General features: G+C 50.1%; 1 protein-coding gene across 1 annotated transcript in view; it reads right to left on the reverse strand.

Annotated features, from left to right (window-relative positions):
• The window catches only part of PROSER2 (proline and serine rich 2), a 30,794-nt gene extending 26,490 nt beyond the window's left edge, over positions 1 to 4,304 (reverse strand). Inside the window, exon 1 of the mRNA XM_023511451.1 lies at positions 4,231 to 4,304. The gene's annotated coding sequence lies outside the window, so the exon portion shown is untranslated. The remainder of the gene's footprint in view (positions 1 to 4,230) is intronic.
• Positions 4,305 to 4,573: the final 269 nt, after the last annotated feature.

Below are 4,573 nucleotides of genomic sequence, written 5' to 3' on the forward strand. Positions count from 1 at the left end.
GGCGTTGTGGCGGGCACCTGTGGTCCCTGCTACTTGGGAGGCGGAGGCAGGAGACTCGCTTGAGCCCAGGAGTTGGAGGTTGCTGTGAGTTATGATGCCACGGCATTACACCCAGGGCAACAGCTTCTGTCTCAAATAAATAAATAAAAATAAAAATAAAATGTAATCTGTGTACATCAAAAAGAGAAGTATACAGGGGACTGGTGTGTTTGTAAGTCCAGTGCCCGGCTCAGGGCTCAGAGAACTGAAGGTCATTGTCAAACAGGCACCAATCACTGTATTGCCGAGTGAGCTGATGAACACCACAGCCTTGGGTTCAATAACTATAACGGGCAGATATTAAATATTTCCTAGCACCTAGTCAGAAAACTGGCTTCTTAGGAGGAGAAAGCTGAAAGAGAAAGCAGGGGGGAAGTATCCACCACAGAAGGAAGGTTTGAGAAGGAAAACGCAAACCACGCTCTTTGAAGCAGCTGCACTTCCATCCGCACCAAGCTCTGGAGACGGGAAAGCTAATCCGAGAGAACGGGGTTAACAGAGGTTTCCCTAAAGAAGATTCGTCACTGGCTAACAAGCACGTGGACAGATGTTCCACAGTATTGGTCACTAGGGAAACAAATCGAAACTATCAGAGATACCACTTCACATCCACTATCCACTAGGATGGGTGTAACTTAAAAAAGAAAAAGAAAATAATAAGTGTTGGCAAGGACGTGGAGAAACCAGAACCCTCGCACTCTGCTGGTGGCATGCAGAAGGTGGCAGTGCTGGGAAGCCAGGTCAGCAGTCCTCAGCAGATGACTCAGGAAGCCCACTCTCCGGTACAGACCCAAAAGAACTGAAAAGGGGGTTCAAACAAAAACTTGCACGCGACTGACTGTTCACAGTAGTACTGTTCACAACAGCCCAAAGGCGGAAACCTCCAGGGTCCATTCACTGACAAATGGAGACACAAAAGGAGATAGAGCTACACAAGGGAGTATTATTCAACCCTACGAAGAACAGACACAGGCTACACTATGGAGGAGTCTTGGAAACATTAAGCTAAATGAAAGAAGCCAGATTCAAAAGGCCACAAACTGTAAGATTTCATTTATATGAAACATTCAGAATAGGAAAATCCAGAGACAGCGATTACCCCAGAGGCTGGGGCGACAGGGGAAAAGGGACCATCCGCTTAACGGGTACCAGTTTCTTTTCGGGGTGATGACAAAGTTCTGGAACATGATCGTGTGATGGTTGCATAACACTGTGAACGGAATGTACTTAGTGCCACTGATTTGCGCACTCGAAAGTAGTAAATTTTGTATTACGTGTATTTTACTTCAATAAAAAAAAATAAAAGGGAATCAAGTCTTCCCAGGGCGGGAGTCTCTGGACATACACAATCTGAAGACAGTCATTCACAAAGAGCCAACAAGGCCAGAATGCTCTGCCCCACACATCCCTTTACTACCAATCCTGACCGTGCAGATTAGATTATAAATATAGCACAGACTTCCTTAAAATACTCTTAGGTTTCCTATGGCTCAAAGGAATATCTTTTTGATACAAAAAGATACAAAAGATACAGGAGCTGGCCCCATATACTGGAGGTGGTGGGTTCAAACCTGGCCCCAGCCCAAAACTGCAAAGAAAAAACAACAACAAAAGAAAACTCTTAGGTTTCCAGGTGAATGTGGCAAGTCTAGAAGGGGGACAGCAGCCTTAGTGAGAGGTATAACTCTGCTGTGGCTTTTCATGGAGACTGTTATCATTGATGCCACTGTCTTAACACTGCAGGGTAGAGGGCAGTGCCACCCAGAACCGAGGCCCTCCCGAGGCACCCAGCCAACCACTCAGAGTAGAGAGGGGATGGCCCCAAGTCTATCGCAGACAGAGCTGCCAAGGCCATCCTCTCAGAGCGCATGGGCAGCTACCAAGCTACCACACTGCCACCAGAAACTGCAATGGAAACTGAAAGGGAATGCTACCCTCACCATCAGAAAAGAGAGCTCGTGTTCTGGGAAGCTCCTAGGATTCCCCTGGCACCTTCCTGGCCTCTCGGCCATTTGGCAGCTGACCCACAACAATGTAGATAAGATGCACTTGAACTCTTTGTTCCAGAGGATTCCCTGCTCTCAACTCTGCTCCACACAGGCCTTTCTCCTCTCTCCCTTTGGGTTCAAGGCTCCACTCTGCCTCCTGCAGTTATCTGAGATGATCTTTATGACAACCAGAGTGTGCCAAGTATAGGCTCCTTAGGTGTCTGAGAACTTGGCAGCAGGGCTAGGTATCTCTTCAGTTCCTGACGAAGGCTTACTTGATCTGATTTTAATCAGTTTGGACCATATGGCTGCTACCTGGAAATGATTGTATGCCCAACGACCAGTCAGGGCTCAGCACACCATAGGTGGTCAGTCTACGATATTGCTGAACGAATTAACCAGTGCGCCAGGCCTGCATTTAGCACACGCAATCCCCCCTCTCAACAAAGGAGCCAAACATACTCAAATTTTCTTTTTTTTTTTTTTTTTTTTTAGACAGCCTCAAGCTGTCCCCCTGGGTAGAGTGCCGTGGCATTACAGCTCACAGCAACCTCCAACTCCTGGGCTCAAGCGAGTCTCCTGCCTCAGCCTCCCAAGTAGCTGGGACCACAGGCGCCCGCCACAACGCCTGGCCATTTTTTGGTTGCAGCCATCATTGTTGTTTGGCGGGTCCGGGCTGGGGATTCGAACCCGCCACCTTAGGTGTACGTGGCTGGCGCCTTAGCTGGTTGAGCTATAGGCGCTGAGCCCTCAAATTTTCTTAAAAGGATCACTCTTTTTTCCAGCTTTCTCCAATTATCACTCTAATTGTGGATTTCTTATTTCTAGTAAGGGAGAAAACGGGTTACTTTTAAATCATCAGCACCCCCAGTTTTCAAAGAGAAGCTCATTTGAGGTGCTGCTACCAAGAAATATACCCAGTTAGTTAAAAATGACTATTACTAGTCTGGGCAAGAAAACACACAAGATTCCATACATAACGCTGTCAATTTTGGCAAGAAAGATTTTAGACAACTTCCATCCTTCCCACCCAATCCCAAGTAAATAGGACATTTGTTTGTATTTCCACACTGGCTTCAGGAACGAAAATACCTCCTCCACCTAGAAAAACAATCAGTAACATTCAGACATGGAACTTTCAGGGCAAACCTCTCGGTGAATGCAAGAGCCCTACCGTAGTGCTTTTTTTTAAAAAATCAAGTAGAAAAGTATTTTTAATAAAGTTTTCTCTTGGGAGCATTTCCCTCAAGTTCACTCTTACACGTGGTTTGGTGTTTCTGTACCTTTCAGTAATACAGATTTTTTTTTTTTTAAATGCTCTCCATTAAAATTGGAGCCAGAAGGAATCTTCTACCTTCTCCAGCAACAGACCTGAATGTTTTACTCTGTTGAGGAGGAAAAAGATACATAAAATCGTTTTCCTGTACCCTTGGGTTTTCTGCTCTGCACCAACTAGGTTCTGGCAAAGAGTTAAAAAGTTTTCTGAGGTTAGTTCCTGCGGTTAAGGGGGGGCTAGAATGCTTAAATTTAGACTCTGTAAAACAATACTGGGAAACTTTCAAAGCCTTGGAGAAATACTGGAGTTTATTTTATTGGCTTTTGTTAAATTTCATCACATTAGCCTCATTTTCTTCTCTTTTCTTTTTTTTTTTTTAATCCCTCCCGCCCGTTCACTGGGCAGATCCGATACATTCCTCCGTGATTGATTTACCTGCCGGGGGCTGGGGGCGCGGCGGGCGCAGGACAAAAACCTGCTGATTACTGTGCACAAGACCCCAGGTCAGGTCAACAGGTGGCTCCGGTCACCCACCCCCGCCCAAGGTCGGACCCACAGAGGTCCCCGGTGAGAATTGTTGTGCCGTGTCCCTAGCAGTGCTCCGGGCTTGGGGCGTCGGGGACCAAAACTAGAAAAACCGCCACCCCTCGGTGCCCACCCGCCTCTGGAAGACCCAAACAGCGCGCCTCTCCCCAGCCTCCCGAGCCCTGGAGTTCTCAGGAACGCAGCGACTACCTGGTGGCCTCGCACTGGGCGCCACTGGTGTCCCAAGTGCAGAGCCGGGAAGGGGCGTGGGGGAGCGCGTAGTTGGGCTGGAGCGGGGCGCACACCGACCCGCCGCGCCCCCACCTCTCCTCCAGACCCGGCGCCGCCGCTGCCAGGACGCCCTCCTGGCGCTCCAGCCCTGCCTGGGGTCACCGCACTCACCCAGAGCCAGCCTCCGCGCGGGGACCGCAGGTGCCCACGCCGATCGCCGATCGCCGCCCGCAGCCCTCTCGCCTCCGCCAGCCAGCCCGGCCGCCCGCGAGCGCCTCACCCCCTGTGCGCGCCCTCGGCCGGTGCGCGCTCCCCGGCCGTCGCGGCCCGGGCTCCCCGGACACGCACTGCGCGCGCCCGTGGCACTTAAAGGGACAGGCCCGGTGGCGGCCGTTTGGGGTGCTGGGGGCGGGTCCTCTGCCTGGGTAGAGAGAGTTTGAATAAGCGGACGACCAGAGCGCAAATGCCTAGTCCCCATCGCTGCGCTACCTACGCAAAGAAAAGCAGTAAGGAA

This window comes from Otolemur garnettii, unplaced genomic scaffold (assembly GCF_000181295.1).
Source record: "Otolemur garnettii isolate 467f Iridium unplaced genomic scaffold, OtoGar3 scaffold00019, whole genome shotgun sequence".
In the NCBI taxonomy this organism is placed as follows: Eukaryota; Metazoa; Chordata; class Mammalia; order Primates; family Galagidae; genus Otolemur; species Otolemur garnettii.